This window comes from Ictidomys tridecemlineatus, chromosome Y (assembly GCF_052094955.1).
Source record: "Ictidomys tridecemlineatus isolate mIctTri1 chromosome Y, mIctTri1.hap1, whole genome shotgun sequence".
NCBI lineage: Eukaryota > Metazoa > Chordata > Mammalia > Rodentia > Sciuridae > Ictidomys > Ictidomys tridecemlineatus.
Genome location: NC_135494.1, coordinates 26,249,289 through 26,267,499, shown reverse-complemented (window position 1 = coordinate 26,267,499; position 18,211 = coordinate 26,249,289). Strand labels below are relative to the sequence as shown.

The 18,211-nt window shown below is 33.8% G+C and overlaps 1 pseudogene; it reads right to left on the bottom strand.

Annotated features, from left to right (window-relative positions):
* Window positions 1–18,211, bottom strand: part of LOC144371902 (SH3 and PX domain-containing protein 2A-like) — a 39,001-nt pseudogene that overhangs the window by 10,728 nt on the left and 10,062 nt on the right.

Here is an 18,211-nt window from a genome sequence, read left to right as displayed (position 1 = left end):
CTAATCTGGAGCAGAAAAGATTCATTCTTTATAGGACATATCAGGGCACATAAAGGATTGCCTGGAGCCCATAGTTTGGGCAATGATTTAGAAGATAAAACTACACATGACATACATATTTTCTCTACACTAGAAGAAGCTATAAATTTTCAATAAAGTTTCCATGTCAATGCTAATACTTTACAAAAGCATTTTAAAATAACTAAGGAACAAGCTAGACAAATAATAAAACAATGTCAAAATTGTGAGACCTTTTTACCACAAGTTAATCTTGGAGTCAATCCTAGAGGATTGATACCTAACCATATTTGGCAGATGGGCATCATAAACTTGCCAGAATTTTGAAAATTAAAATATTTGAATGTTACAGTTGATACTTCTTCTGAATTTTTGATGGGCTCCCTTTATTCTGGAGAAAAAACTAAAGATGCTATAGCTCATTGCTTAAAAAATTTTGCCACTGTGGGCATTCCAAAACAGTTAAAAACAGATAATGCCCCTGGTTATACTTCTAACTCTTTTAAACAATTTTGCTCATCATTTGGCATTTTTCATATAACAGGAATCCCGTACAATCCACAGAGACAAGGAATAGTTGACAGAACTCATCAAACTATTAAAATGTACTTATTAAAGCAAAAAGATGGTATTGGAAAGAGGTATATATTCCCCAAAGATAAACTTGAAATAACCCTTTTTACTCTAAACTTTTTAAATTTGGATTCATCAGGACTTAGTGCTGTAGAAAGGCATATGTGTCCAAAAAATGTACATAAAGCCAAGGAACTTTGGAAAGATATTCTAACAGGACAATGGAAAGGTCCTGACCCAGTGATTGTCTGGAGTCGGGGCCTGTTTCTGTGTTTCCACAGAAAGAAAAGCAGCCAATTTGGATTCCAAAAAGATAAACTAAAGCGATTTCTACAGACCAAAGAGAAGATGATTTGGCTCAAATCCATAACAGCTGATATCCAAAACTCCAATTTGGCTATCCTTACATCTGTGACAAAACCAGGATGCTTTTTTCAATATCTATTTTATTATTGCCCTTTCCCATATCATGAAGTTCTATTTTGTTTTTTGAGCTCATACAGACCTAGGTTAATGTTTTGCTCATCAATTCTATTTTTTATTTTTTGACTATAGAGTTTTAAACATTGAAATTGAGATTTCACATGTAAAAAGTTATAAGGCCTTTACTATTATGTCATGTGTTGTATTATGTGTGCGCACTTATGTTTTGTGTTATATGTTTGAATGTATGTATGTCCATATATCATATATGATGAGTGCTCATGAAAAAATGGATCCAAATATTTTTTTTATTCACGTGATTTAAATGGTTTAATTTAAATTGGGTAAATAACTGTTAAGAATTGTTTTAATATGTAAACAAAAAAGGAGGTTAAGAGATCTGTTTGTTTACTTTCACTTTTCCTTTTCATTATATTTAATAATTCCCTTCAAGATAATGTAAATTGTTAAGAAAATTGTTTTCTTTTAGTGCCTTCTGGAATGTCACACAATTTTTTCTTTAGCCATTATTGCCAGAATTCCTATCTTCATCCCAGTGCCAGTGAAGACAATGTAAATTGTTAAGAAAATTGTTTTCTTTTAGTGCTTTCTGGAATGTTACAGAATTTTTTCTTTAGCCATTATTGCCAGAATTCCTATCTTCATCCCAGTGCCAGTGAAGACAATGTAAATTGTTAAGAAAATTGTTTTCTTTTAATGCCTTCTAGAATGTTAGATAATTTTTTTTAGCCATTATTGCCAGAATTCCTGTCTTCATCCCAGTGCTGGTGAAGACAAAGATAAAACCAATCTACAGCTTCTTGAATAGCCATCACTGAAGTGCTTCTAGAACTTGCCTGGACTATGTATCACTTGTATGCATTGTTAACTCACCTGTATGCATTGTGAACTATCTGTTGGTGCAATGACTTGTGATAGTGTTGGGTTATTTTTGCTTAAGATTTCATCGGTGGTACAATTTTTCCAAAAGAAGCCATCAACTGGCTTGGTGTATCTTTCTCCCTTCTGCTTGTCATGATCGTTCAGCTAAAATTTCGGGTCCAACAAGGTGAGGTAACGAAACTCACCCCCCACTTCCCGCTGGTATCTCTCCACAGGTGTGGCTCCATTGGACTGGTAGTCAATGATGGGTAAGATCCAATTACAATGATACCAACCTAAGATAGGAGGCTGACACTTTAAAGTCAGCTAATCTGAAGAAGGGTAAGGACCATATGTAGTATTGGACAACCTAAGGCAGGCACTGTCCCTAAGCCACATGCTTGTTGTTTAAATAGAGAGGAGGAGATGTTGAGAGCCACAGCCAAAGGGGCCCCAGCAAACTTCCAGGTGCCAGCAAACTTCCAGCTTCCAGCTGATGATTGGCTCACAGTGGGCCCCAGCTACATCTAACTGATTGGCTCCTCTGTGGTGATGCTCATTTGGCCGTTTACCTGCCCTTTCAGACCATTAAGCTGCTCATTGGGGGACTTCTTTGGGTCCACCCACGTGACCCAGCCAATCAGCCTCAAGAGCAGAAGGATTGTGGAAGGTGGGGAGGGTAGTTTTGGAGTGAGAGACTTGTGGGAAGCTGGTGGTGGCAGTTGGGCTCTGAGGGGTTTTTTTTAGGAGCTGTTTTTTTTGGCCTGTGTAGTTCTAAAAATAAAATGTTTCTTTCTACAAGTTTCTCCTGAATTATGCCCAGCCAGACTTCGGATAGTAATTATGGGTATCCATATTGATTACAGATCTCAGGGTCCAAACTCAATATTATACTACAAGCGAGCTTGCTGAAAGCTAGATTGTATCTGTATTAGGAAAGTCATTTCTTTTTCTTTTTTTTTTGGGGGGGGAAGGGTGGTTATCTGTTAAATGTTATTCAATTTTTTTTGAGAACTTGGATCTTTTGTTATATTTTTTTTCTTTAAAAATTTTTGACAAATACCATTGTTATTCCAAATCTTAAGACCGTTTTGTGCACCATAGAGATTTCTTCTCACTGTTATATATATCCCGTTTATTTTCTATATATTTGATATTTTGTCACTTTTTTATCAGTGTAGGAACAGAATTAGAGTTGAGAAGCGTTTTTTTTGTTTGTTTGTTTGTTTTGAGAAAATTTGTATAATGGGGTAATTTCTTTCTTAAATGTTTGAAAGGATGTCATGATACGTCCACATTTTCTTCATGAAAACCTTTAAATAACTCTCTGATTTAGTTAGCATATCTAAGCCCCTGATTTCAACCCTTAATACCAGCAAAAATATTTCACTAACTAACTGATGGAATTCTACCAATCAGTGGAAACTCTGGGTTTGCTTTAGTTTAAATTTTTGTCTTTAACTTCATTCTTATTCAACTTGATATTGAGTTTTTCATAAATTTTTTAATACTTGTAGGTTTTCTAGAAATATTTTTTTATTCTTTAGATTATTTTCCTCCTTTTATGGTTTAGTCTTACTAGTGGTTTGTCAATTTTATTAATCTTTTCAAAAAATCAGCTTTTAGTTTTGTTTTTCTTTTAATTTTGTCTTGCTTGTCCATCTACATTTTCTACTTGAATTTATTTTAGATGTGTATAGATACAATAACTTTATTTATTTTTCTGTGGTGCTAAGAATTGAACCCAGTGCCTCACACATGATAAGCAAGTGTACTACTATGAGCCCAAGCCACAGTCCCAATTTATAATTTTTCCAGGAATTGTAGGTAAAGCTATAAATTTTCCTCTAAATGTTGGTTTAACTGCAGCCCATAGTTTTTTTTTTTAACTTGGCACCTCTTTATTATCGCATTAAAATATTTTCTAATGTTTATTCCTTCTTTGATCCTTTGGTTATTTAGAAATATGTTCTGTTTAATTTATAGGCATTGAGACAAATTTGAGGAGCTTTCAGTCATCTTCTGTTATTAAATTCTGGCACATTTCTCCTGAGGCTATAGCGTTTATTTTGAGTTATTTAAATTCTCTGAAATACTTTGAGGTTCTTTTGTGGCTGATTTACTGTCATTTTTGGTAGATTTTCCATGTGGGTTTAAGTGAAATAGAAATTATATCCCTGCTTAAAGTGTTCTCTGTATCTCAAATAGATCAAGTTTTTTAACTCTTCATACTGTTTTCACAAACTTTCAGTTTAAAAATATACTCAGCAACCCCACTACTGTGGATTTCTCCATATTTTCATTTTAATTGTCTCTTTTTTCCTTACATATTTTAAAACCGTGCTTAGAATTGTGAAATTCTTCCTAGAGAATGGGCTTCGTTTTCATTGTGAAATATTCGTCTTTCTCTTTGGTATTGTTTCTTTACTTAAAATGTGTTTTATCAGGTGTTATTGTAGTTAGGTGAGCTTTTACATTGAGAGTTTCAAGTTTCTTTTTCCAGCCTTGTACAAAGTAACAAAAGTTTCAGTGATTCCACTTGTAAAAAAGGTCAATAAAACAGGCAAAATTGAATACTATGTTGAAAGCAAATTGAAACAAAAAAATAATACTCAAGATAATGTCAGGTGATTTGGTACACACCTGCAGTCCCACCTACTTGGGAGGCTGAGGCTCTTCTCAGGTGAGCTGAGAAGAATCTCAACTTCCAGGCCAGTTTGAGAAACTTGGAAACTGTCTCAACAGTTAATAGAAAAAGTGCTGAGCTTGTAGCTCAGTGGTAGAATGCTTGCCTGGTATGTGAAAAATGCTGGGTATATTTTTGCACCCGCACCCCCAGCCCCTCCCAAAACATTCAATATTGTTTACCCTGGTGGGAGAAGAAATATGTTGTGATCAGGAAGGGATGTGTAAGTTGCTCATTAACACTCTGATACAGATATATGAGTAGGTAGGAGTTCATTTTATTCTTTTTTTTTCTTCTTTTTAGGTTCTAAGATTAAATTGGCTGATTGTAAAGACATTTTAGAACTGCATAACATATGATTTACTTATTAATATATCAACATTATTTGAAATTTGTTATACTCAGAAGTAAAATCATAGTTTATTTTATAAAAAAATTATTTATACACTGTTATAAATACATACTTGATTAATCATTTCTGGTAAATATGTGTAACCATTGTTTTTAAAGTTTACTTAGTAAATTTTAATACAATAAATGCTCATTTTCAAAAGATAGTCAATTTGTTTTTTGGATTCCGCTAGCAAATTATACAGACCTAAAATTTTTATAGTGGGCTCAGCATAAACTTCCCTGGGGTTATGGATTCAGTTCATGTGGTATGAGCTTGTGTGGTACAGGTTAGGTTTCAAGCGGCATTTCAGGGATCACTGTGGACAAGACCAATACAGCATTGAATGAGAACTAGATTTGGCATATTTGAGACCAGACAGAAAGAAGCATCAGGAGGTTAAAGGAAAAAATAAAATATTTAGGAATATGGAAGCCAGACTTGTATGTCTTCAAGCATCCCAATCCAGGAGAAAAGAAAATTACAAATATGGAAAATGAAATAATTGAAATCCCAAAGTATAAAAGTAGAATTAAATAACGGTGTGAACTCAAGGTTTTCAAGGTTTACAATGTATGTTTACATGAGAGTGCACAACAATGTGTTTGTGTACAAATATGGATATGTACAAGTTTATCTACAAATAGGCTTAGAACCAGTAAATTCCCAGTTAGCTATGAATTGTTCTCCAGTCTTGGCTTCCATATATCATTCCCCATTAAAAAAAAAAACAATGTTTCTTTAAAACTCTGTAATATATATTTGGGGTAGGTAAAAGCATAAGATGAACTTGTAACACTTTAATGTACCCAAAATAAGGAAGAATCCAAAAAGAAATATAGACATATCAAAAAGACTCTAGAAGACCATGTATAGAGATTCCCAAAGACAAAATCTGAAAAAATTTTCAGCATGAATATAAATGATATATTATCAGCTACTTAAGTAAAAGGAGAACCCATAAGCCTAAACTAATATAAATGAATAAACACATAGAGAAGGGAAGTTTTTTCTTTATGGTAGGATATAAAAGCACAAGTGGTGGTCTCACCACCTGGCAATCAAAATAGTAACTGATTTAGGCAAGAATTGTCAATAGACTCAAACTAGCTATTAGCAATTCAGTAGGAGTTTGGACATTTCATGGTCTCCAAGAATCTTCTCAATTACTAACTTTATAATGAAAAAACTTTGTAGATACTATCCTAACCTAGTGACCAAAGACCACATCACCAGAAGTAGGACAAATAAACATTGTGCATCTTCTAGTATGATAAAATAAAAAGAATAAAACATAATTACTGATATTTATGACACAATTTTATATCATGACTTTAATCATGAGAAATATTACAGAAACCCAAACTAAGTAAGCAACAGTATACAAATTGGCCTGTTTCTCAAATGTCAAGGTCATGAATGAAGAGACCAAAAGACTGTCCCAGATGGAAAGAGACCAGACCAAGGAGACAATGTGATCCTGGATTGGGATGCTTAAAGACAGCAGCATTTTGGGGGCAATTACGAAAATGTAAATTAAATCTGTGGATTAGATGTCATCATGTTAATATCCACAGTTTGATGTGTATACTATGGTTATGAAGAAGTGTCATTGTTTAAGTACACACTCAAATGGTTAGAGGTAATGGGGCATTATGTCTTTAATTTTCAAATGATTCAAAAATATTTTGGTTGGGATTAAATTGAATTCATAAATTTAAGTTAATTTACCATCTTTACAATATAGAGGCTTCTAATTATTGATGTGGTATAAAATTTTATCTATGAATACCTTTTATCTTTTTATTCTTAAGACATTTCATTTTTCATTTCATTATTAAAGAGATTCTTCTATAGATCTAATTTCTGTTAGGGCAAATATCCAGGAATATGACAGACTACTCCATGTGTTTGGCAAATGGAACTTTGCCAAACTACAGATATTCACTGAATTGTCTACATATATAATCATACCAACACAGCACATTAAAAGAAGTTTAAAATACTCTTAAATTCTCATGAAATTCTCATCATGTAAAACAGGTCCATGGAGGAAAAGTATAAACAACCCCCCAAAAAACACCTCTCGTAACCATGAACAATATTCTTTGCACAGAGCTTTCTGGTTGCCTGGCAGCTCTATCAGGAATCTCCATAATGCCCTTTTCCCTAGATCACATATGTCCAATTGTCTTAAGACAACTTTCCAATGAAAAATTTCTATCACAATATTGGTATCAGGGCACTGTGTATGCTCTGGTCACTCTAGAATCAGCAACCCCTTCTCAGGAGACACTTGCTTCAGTGCCTCCAAAAATTTGGAACATTCAGGCTGAATGTTCCAAGCTGAACAAGATCCCAGGAAGGATATAAAAGTGCAACTCTACTTGTGAGGTTTGACTAAGTTGTATGCACGTATTAAAACTTAAAGAGTTTAAATGTATGTAAGTTTTCTCGCAGAATGATGGTTAAGTTCTAGAAATGGACACATGAGTATAGTTGCAGAACAATGTGAATATACCTAGTGTTCCTGAACTGTACACTTCAAAATGGTTGAAATAGCAAATTGTATGTGTATTTTACAATTTAAAAAAATCTAAGGAGGTATTTTCTATTGTTTAGTGTTTCCTGCTAATATTTAGTAATCACATTCACCAAGAGCACTAACCAGCCGGGACAGTGGTGTACACCTGTGAGCCATTGGGAGGCTGAGGCAGGAAAATTGCGAGTTCAAAGCCAGGCTTAGCAACAGCAAGGTGCTAAGGAATTCAGTGAGACCCTGTCTCTAAGTAAAATACAAGATAGGATTGTGGATGTAGCTCATTGGTGAAGTGCTAAAAAGTTCAATCTCTGGTCCCACAAAAGAAAAGAAGCTCTCATCAAAATATGACAGCCCTGCATTTGACATTTGGATAGGCTTACTGCATCTCTGAAAACTAAAAAAAATCATTTAGCTAAGCCTCAGTTTGCTCATCTGTAACCCAGGATTTATAAAATGCTTAGTTACCCATTAAAGATTACTGTAAAATTTCAACTTGCTAAAGTCTAAATACACACAAGAAGCTTTATAAATGATAACTCTGATTTTATTTTTAAGTTTTAAAACCATTTTAAATTCTTGTACTTTGTATAAGGAAGGGGAAAAAATGATGTTAGCATTAAAAAACGTCATTTGTTCATTTCTCCTTAGTCCTTACTATTACGGAGACATATAATACAACATGCCCTAAAAACCAATTCATATTATAGTCAAGTGATGAGTCCATATGTTGACCCTTGAGTCAATAGTTAATAATCTTAAAGTATCATATTCCAAGATGCAACAATTTCAAAGAAGCCATTTGAAATCTTTTACATATTTATAATGTGTGTATAAACCTATACATATAATTTTTTAACAAGTATAATATGATCATAAAATTATATAGATTTGCAATATAATTCACACATACAAAAGAAGGCTATTATATTTTTCTCTCTTTTACATCCTACTTTAGGTAAAATGATGAAACACAGATAATAACAGGAATGGATTAGTTTATAAAAACTTGGTATTTTATAAATGAAACCAATTCAGTCAACTATGTCTCTCAAATTCCAAACAATGAGACATACTATACTCTCAAAATGAACTTAAATAAATTATTTCTTAATTCTAATGCCATATACATTTTCACTCGTTTATAGTCCAAGTAGAAAAATTATGTAAATTGATTTACAAGTAAAAAGCACCTGATTTCAAAGAACAAGGTGATGTGCTGTCTGCCTCTGAAATGAATTTCTCCACATGACTCAGGGGAGTAAGAGCTGTGGTAGGAGGCAGTGCTGCTGAAGGTGGAACCTGTCTCTCTCAGTCCCCCTGAAATTGCTGGTAAGGGTAAGTTGTTTGTAAAATGTTCTGAGATGAGGCTTCAGTGTTCTGGCTGCTCTTGCAGAAACAAGACAGTAAGAATGAGAGGAGTTTCTCTCTGATGTCTCTCTTAATGATCCAGGTGGTGTGTTGGGATCTGTGGCACTGTTGTAAGGGTCACCACTAACCCTGATGATCAATGTCAGATTTTCCTGGAGTGCACTTGGCAGTTAAGTTTTTTGGTTCACATTGTTGTCTCTGAGGGTTTTTTTTTTAATCTCTGATCGAAGCCATTAAATTGGGAACCAAAAATAGTGTAGGGGTATCATTTTTATTAAGTCCTCCAAAGGTAAGATTCTGGCAAAACTTTTTTGAAGTGACATTTTTCCACATTTCTGCTGTTTCTTTCATTAGGAGAGCTTGAAAAATGAAACTTATCTACAGCAAATGAAAATGTCTAATCTTGTTACTTTGCATAGGCCTCCATATATCATTTGTTGCCACATGAGATTTAAGACTATGTTGTTTCAGGGTTTTACACATAGTGTCCATCTTTTGGGTTGATGATTCAAGATTTTTGTTATCTGAAAAGGAAAAAGTTTTTTTTTTTTTAATTTCATGGATCTTGGTTAATAATAAAGTGTGGTTATTTATAAATGGAAACTCTCTCAAGCAATATACTCTTACATATCTTTTCCAACATAATATTTTTAGTCTTCTATGTAGAGGATTTAAAAATCCATACAGTATTAAAGGGACATTTTGAATTAAACAATTACTTTTTAAAACTTATCTTAATCAATACCTCAAAAAGCCACAACACACATAAAATTAAAACAAAAACAACATCAAAAATTTAAAAAATAAAACAAACACTTCCTGAAGTAACTTGTTTTAATATACTACCCCCAAATTAATATTTTTTGGTTAAGAACTTTCCTGAGTTCAACAGGCAGACAATGGTAACTAAAGAAGAATAATACCAATCTGTACACCAACCAAACCCATGTTCTGAGTCTCAAGGCCATGGCCTGTCAATTAATCTGCTTTCCAGCTACATTCTGTCCATACTAAGAGCCATATACTAGATAGAACTTGGATGCTTTCTCATCTGATCCACTAATACATGGCAACATTCCCTGGTCAAAGAAGTTTAAAGATCTGACAAAATTGCCATTCTGCTACTGGTCCTGGTGATTCCAGATTTACTTTCTTCTCTTTCTCCTCTAGTCTGCTCCCAAGGTCCCTGTTTTTTCACCTAGAACCATAGCTCATCACACTCTGTCTTTGCTGAATGTACCCCAGAATCTCTTGTTGCTAGAAAGGTACAGCCCTCTGGCCATGATTCTCCTCTTTCTGCTGAGAAACATCAGACAACTGTGTGCCTTGCCAGTTTTTGATGGCTTTACAATATCCCTGTTCATAGCCAGTCCTCATCCCTGCCACCTTATCTTTCTCCCACATACTTGGGCAGTGGTTTGCACACGAGGTTCACAGCATCATCACTTGCAGCTCATCATTTCATCTGAACTCTTTCTTCACCTGAGGCTGCTGACCTCTCTTCCCTTTTTCCCAAGCAGTGCTCCTGTGATTTGCTGTCCTGGGCCCTTCTTCACATTGATAGAAGGAAGCTAAGCCATGGTGGTGGGCTGGTAAACACTGTAACATATTTACAGTCCTGCAAAATTTTTGGAACCATGAAGACTACAGGCTCTGCAGCCAGCTGCCTGCGTGCTGGCTCAGCTCCTTTTCCATTTCTGCCCTGGGCAAGTCTAGTGCACTAGCCCTAGCTGCCTTCTTCTGTCAAAACAGACTCCTATATGGAGCTATGATGGCATGTGGTGTTAATAATCTAATAAAGAAAAGGATCAGAATTGCCTGTTATGTAATAAAAACTTCAAAATATTTTAAAATTATTTATTGTTATTACTATACCTAACTGTGAATCCAATTTAATTGGACAGTGAAAAAGTTACATTTAGGAGTGAGACAGGATGAGGTTCAAATCCTCAATCAACAATAACTTAGGGACATGACCCTTGGCATTATTAATCTTCCTCAGATGGTTAGCTATGGCTTTAATGAGGCCAATGTTCATATCATAGAAGGGCTAATAAGATCAAATCAGATAAAGGGAACCAGTGAGTCCAGTGTTTTTTTTTCAAAAAGAGATGATGGACCTCCTTTGTTTTCAGATATTGTCAGGCTTCAATCATTGATATTTTCTTAATTTTATATATCAAATTTAACATATATGGCTGTATGTTGAAAAATTCTTATTTAGCTCTACTAAAGCAGTAACAAAGAGAAGGTTCTTAAGCCCCTTACCAGAAACCATTCACTGAAATAAAATGATCAAAAAACAATTAACTAAAGGACTGCAGCCAATAAAATGGAAGACATGTGTGCTTCATGTGCTAAAGGTAGGCCACAGGTAAAGAGACATAAAAAATCTTTAGCTGTCTATTTTATTTTTTTTTAATTTTTAGGTTCAGGAGTCCAGCTTGTTTTTGCTTTCATTTTAATTGATAAGAGAGAAATAAAGGTGAAAATAAATTTTCGAATGAAAACAAAAATAATTTATGAATTTAAAAATATATTTTTAAAAGAAAGAAACAAAGCATGATATTCATTTAAATGGCATTCATTAAACTTTTTCAATGTCTAGCAAAGTTAACTAATCAAACTTTCAAGTTTGATCTTAACTTAATTCACCTTGTTTTTTTAATAATGAGCATTGTAGATAGATACAATATTTTATCTTCATTTATTTAATTTTATATGGCACTGAAGATGCAACCCAAGGCCTCACACATGCTGAAGTAAGCACTTTACAACTAAGCTACAAGCCCAGCTCTTACCTTAGTTTTTAACCATGACTTCTTGGCAAGGTTTGAAATATGCAACCATATATGTTACATGACCACTCACCAATGAGATATACATCTCATTTTTTCCCAATGCATTTTCCTTGTATTCTGAGTCCTCAAATGATGTAGCTGATTCAAGATTTTCAATTTCAATATCTGCATTGTGTATATCCTATTGATAGGAAAAAAATTAAAAATAAAAGCTAAAAACATCTCAAAATAAGCAGTTCAAAGACTATTAACTTGTTAAAATAAACATTACAAATTTAATGTAATTCTATAGTGGTCAAAACTCAATTGCCTTGTATGTAGAAAAATATTGTGACTTTGTGTAATGTTGTGGTGATATCATGGGATTGGAAGGACAGCTCTCATCCACCTGAGGTACAATTACAACTTGTACTACATGAAATATTTTGTGTCTCTAGGGACGCATTGAAGATCATCTGTGAGTTGGTAATGAAGAACTCTACCAAAGTAAGTAACAGGATATAAAATCAATAGCCACAAATAAAATGTATTTCTATAGATCAGTGATGAATCCTTTGAAAAAGAAATACGAAAATTACCCCATTCTCTATATCACAACTTCTTTACCCATACATGAAGCTAATATAATCCTGATAGCTAAACCGGACAGAGACAGTGATGTTTCAGTTTCCAGTATAAGAAACAGGGAGTATATCCCACATACAAAGATGGAGCAATTTTTAGCGGTGTTTTTCTTCATTTTGCTGCTAAGATTTCAGGAGTTTCTTCTACTTGCATACATTTTATCTTAATATAGTACTCTGAAACTCAGTTTGGTGTCTGGTAAGTATCAGAATGAAACAAATGATTCTTTACCTAGACCCAACAAACTTGACCCTTAACAATAGTTTCAGTTCTTCTTTTCCTATTCATATTCCCTTTAATTTCTTTCATCTAATTGTTCTGACTAGACTAGCAAGGATTTTGTTGAACAGTTTTTAGATGGAATGCTTCTATTTTTTTTTCATTTAGAATGATGTTAGCCTTAGCTTTAGCATAGAGAGCTTTTACTATGTTGAGGTAGGTCCCTACTATCCCTTCTTTTTTTTTTAAGTTTTGAACATGAAAAGGTGCTATATTTTTTCAAACGCTTTTTCTGCATCAATTGATTTAATCATAGGATTCCTATCTTTAAGTCTATTGATGTGTTGAATTACAATTAGTGATTTCTGTATGTCGAACCAATCTTGCATCTCTTGAATACACAACTTGATCATGGTGCATTATTTTTATATATAATTTTGTATGTGATTTGACAGAATTTTATTGAGAATGTTTTTATTTATGATCATTGGGGATATGGGTCTGAATTTTTTTTCCTTGATGTGTCCCTAGCTGGTTGAGTATCAGGATGATATTAGCTTCACAGAATGAGTTTGGAAGGGTTTCTTCATTTTCTATTTTATGGAATAATTTGAGGCCCATCAACAGATGAATAAATTTAAAAAATTGGTATATATACACAAGGGATTATTAGTCAACATTACAAGAGAATAAAATAATGTCATTTACAGGTAAATGAAGTAAAAAAAAATTCCCCAAAAGAAAAGGCCAAATATTCTCTCTGATAAATAAATGCTGGTCCATAATTTGGGGTCTGAGAATGGAGGAACATTTATTGGGATCAGGGAGGGAAGAAAGAGGAGGGGAATGGGGTAGAAATGATGGTGGAATGAGATGAACGTCATTACCCTAGATACATGTATAATGGCACATGTGGTGCAATTCTACATAATGTAGAGAGAAATGAAAAATTGTGATCCATTTATGTACAATGGATTTAAAAGCATTCTACTGTCATATATAACTTATTTGAAATAATAAAAAAATTAAAAATAATTTAGAAAGGGGATCTGAATTGCTGTCAGAAAGGTCAAGCAGGCAAATCTGAGTAAATGAAATTCCTGAATCCAAGTTCTTTATTGGGAATGGAGACAATATGGTCAACTCATTTAAAAGGTATGTGAGATATTCTTATCAGGCTTCTAGGAAGGGTAGTACAGTTTCTGCTACTGCTTGCTATATTATAGCCTAATAAAATCAAAGTTTCCAAATGCAACATGCTTTCTTGTGTCTCCATGTCTTTTACTCTCTGCTTATTATGCTCTTTTACAGATTCTCTATCAAATGAACACTCAGATATTAAAATAAGCCTGAAGGGCTTTTTTCTCCTCTTCTCTATTCCTACCTCCAAAACTTCCTCTTCATGCCTGCAAGCTGTGCACAGCTACTAGAAAAAGGATGATGGTGTACTGTGGTTTTTTACTGGTCTCTCCCCCAAGAAGATGAGACCACAAATAGCAGAAATCCTGTATTTCCATCCCAGTTTCCCCATCCAGAGCTTGGCATACAGGAGGCATCTGAGGGAACCATGTTGGCAGCATGAACATGTATTTGATGTTTTTTTTTTCCCAAAATGTAATAAAAACATCATAAATATAAAGCAATCATTTGAAAATCATACCACCACAATATAAGTTTACTGAATACTATTTCCCCGTGCAATCAAAAATGGTTAAGATGGTATAAAAATTCTTAATGCTTAAGATTGATAATAAGGTAATGTAGAGAGTTAAAATGTAATGTTTGCAATTTTTTAGAAGATCCTGGCTTTTGAGAAGAATTTAGTTAATTTCTGTACACATATTTTGGTATGTGTCACCTTCAGAGTTATCTTTTTTGGTGTTAATTTTAACACTTCACAGATGTCAGGTAAAATATATATTTAAAAAAGCATACTGCTTCTGTCTCAGATGTAAGGGTAGCCAAACTGGTGTTCTGGATATAAGCTGTTATGGGTTTGAACCAAATCACCTTTTTTGTTTGTTTGTTTGTTCTGTAGAAATCACTTTAGATAATCTCTCGGGGGTCCAAATCATCTGCTGTTCTCACTGTGGAAACACACAAACAGACCTCTGACTCGAGACAATCACTGGGACAGGACCTTAGTTACTCTTTCTGGAATCCAAATCGGCTGCTGTTTTCCCTGTGGAAACACACAAACAGAACCCAGATTCCAGACAATTACTGGACCAGGACCTTTCCATTGTCCTATTAGAATATCTTTCCAAAGTTCCTTGGCCTTATGTACATTTTTTGGACACATATGCCTTTTAGCAGCACTAAGTCCTGATGAATCCAAATTTAAAAAGTTTAGAGTAAAAAGGGTTAAATTAAGTTTAGCTTTGGGGAATATATACCCCTTCCCAATTCCATCTTTTTGCTTTAATAAGTACATTTTAATAGTTTGATGAGCTCTTTAAACTATGCCTTGTCCCTGTGGATTGTATGGGATTCCTGTTATATGAGTAATGCTAAATGATGAGCACAATTGTTTAAAAGAGGTAGAAATATAACCAGGGACATTATCTGTTTTTAACTGTTTTGGAACGCCCACAGTGAAAAATTTGTAAGCAATGAGCTATAATATCTTTAGGTTATTCTCCAGAATGAAGAGAGCTCATCAAAAATCTAAAAAAAAAGTATCAACTGTAACATACAAATATTTTAATTTTCCAAATTCTGGCAAGTTTATGACGTCCATCTGCCAAATATGGTTAGGTATCAGTCTTCTAGGATTGACTCCAAAATTAACTTGTGGTAAAATAGTGACAAAATTTTGACATTGTTTTATTATTTGTCTAGCTTGTTCCTTAGTTATTTTAAAATACTTTTGTAAAGTATTAGCATTGACAAGGAACTTTTTATGAAAATTTGTAGCTTCTTCTAGTTTAGAGAACATATGTATGTCATGTGTTGTTTTATCTGCTAAATCATTGCCCAAACTAAGGGCTCCAGGCAAACCTCTATGTGCCCTGATATGTCCTACAAAGAATAGATCTTTTCTGTCCCAGATTATACTTTGTATCCTGGAAAGCAAAGAGAAAACAATAGAGGAAGGGAAAATCCTACCAGCATCTTCAGGGGATACTACAACATTAACTATATACTGACTACTGGAAAATAAATTAAATATAGAATCTTTAAACATCACAAAATCTTGTAATTAAGCTCTATGTTTTTAACTGATTGTTTGGGTATTACAAATGTAAAAGTTTGATCAGGTGTAACTATTGCTGCTCTACCATTATTTGATCCATCAGTGAATATATTTGGAGCATTCATGATAGGTGTTTTTCTTGTCATTTTTGGAAAAATTACAGGATGCAATGACCAAAAAGACAATAAAGGATTAGATGGTAAGTGGTTATCATATAAAACATTAGATTTGCACATCATTATTGCCCAAATATTTAACTCATTAGCTAATTAATCAATTTGATTCATAGTATGTGGAGTAATAATTTTATGGGAGAATTTTCCAACACTCTCTTTGCTGCTTTTATTCCTTTGAGTACTAATTGTCCTTCAGCCTCAGGATACCTAGTAAAAATAGTGTTAGGAGAATAAGACAAATGTATCCCTAATAATGAACCTTTCTGCGAAAATACTTCTAAAGGAATATTTTTGTTGATAGTACAAGAAATAATAAAGAAAAACTTATATCTATTCTATCCAAATGCATATTTTTAATATATGTTTCAATGATTTATAATGTCATTCTTGCTTCAGGCATTAACATTTGGATTGAATTTGGATATGATGGATCTTTTAGGATATCAAATAAAGGTCCCACCTCTCTTGTTGGTATACGGAGATAAGGCCTTATTCAATTTATGTCTCCTAATAACTTTTGAAAGTAGTTAAGTGATTTGAGTTGATCTACACGCATTTGAATTTTTGGTGGATGGACGATGGTTGAGGATCACAGAACTCCTAAATAGTAAATTGGAAAACTTAGTTGTAATTTATCTATTGCCATCTCTAGATTATAATTTGTAATAAGTTTGTAAGTATGGCATAACATTTTAGTTATGTGTTTTTATCATTATATGCTCATAATACATCATCCATATAGTTAATTATTTTTAGTTCAGGATTTTGATTTCTAAGTTGCTGGATTACTTTTTTAACATAAATTTGACTCATAGTTTTGCTGTTAGCCATCCCTTGAGTGAGTACTTTCCATTCATATGTTTCATCAGAACCTTTCTGATTCAGTGCAGGGATAGTAAATTCAAAACCTGGACTATCCTCAGGATGAATTGAAATTGAAAAAAAAAACAAAAAACAATCTATAATATCTATGAATAAAACATACCAGGTTTTTGGCAAAGTAGACAATTGAGGAATTCCTGGTTGAGCAGGTTTCATAATAACCATCTCATTATTAATGACTCTGAAATTTTGCAATAATTTTCATTTATCAGATTTCTTATTGATGACAAAAATGGGAGTATTATGGGGATGTACAGAAGGTTGTATATGTCTTTCCACTAAATGTTGCTGAACCAGGTCATGGGCTGCTTGTATCTTTTCTTTAGTCAGAGGCCACTGAGAAACCCATACTGTTCTTTCTGATTTCCAAATAAATTTTATTGTCTCAGTGGCCCCTTCTGAATATCCAACTCATGTCTGTCCATATCTTGATTTATTTGTATTGCTGCTACTATAGCTTGTTCTTGTTTTTCCAATCTTTTTTCTTTTATAAAACCTTGTCTAGCCAAAATAGAGAGTGCATTTTTATTGATGTTATTTGTTAATATAAAACATAATTGATCTAGGTCATCTCGTCCCCATAAATTTACAGGAAGAAGATCCAATACATATGGTTGTATAGTTCCTTCACATCCTTCAGAATCCTTCCAATCTAATAGCATTGCACGTCTTAGGGATTAGTCACCACTCCTAGGCCTCAAAGTGTTTGAGTGCCTTGTTGTAATGGCCAATGTTTTGGCAATTTTCGATGACAAATGATGCTAAGGTCTGCACCTGTATCCAGTAGCCTATTAAATTTATGTCCTTGAATATTTAGTTTTAGCATGGGGTGAGAATATAAATATAAAGAAAGCATAGCCAGGTCTACATCTGTGGAGCTAATCCCTTGCATTCTCTTTCTATAATATGACTGAAAAATGTATCATGTATGCTTGGTATCATTAGTATTGTGCTATTCTATCTCCTAGTCAAATTACTGATATACTCTATGGAGAACTGGCTACAATTTTTATTTTACCTTCGTAATCGGGATCAATTACCCAGGACTTATCATAAGTCCTTTTAGAGTAGAAGAACTGAGTCCCAACAATAAGCCTAATTTTCTTCTGGGAAGAGGTCCTTTTACCCTGTGGGAATGATTTGAACTCCCATCTCTGGAGTTAGTACTTTTCTGGTGGAAGCACAAATGTCCAACCCTGTGCTCTCTCTGGTTTGTCTGATGAGGGATCTAATGTACAATGTGTCCTGGGCACTACCCAGATTGGGTTGCTGGGTTTCTCTAGTGCTTCATATATTTGTGGTGTTGGACCCTAGAGCATTGGGCCCCCCATCCATATTTTTGGCAACTGAGCCCGATGTCTTTCTTCATGATATCCTTGATATACACCTGGTCCTTGTCTGTTTTTTGATAATGGAGTACCCTCTATAGT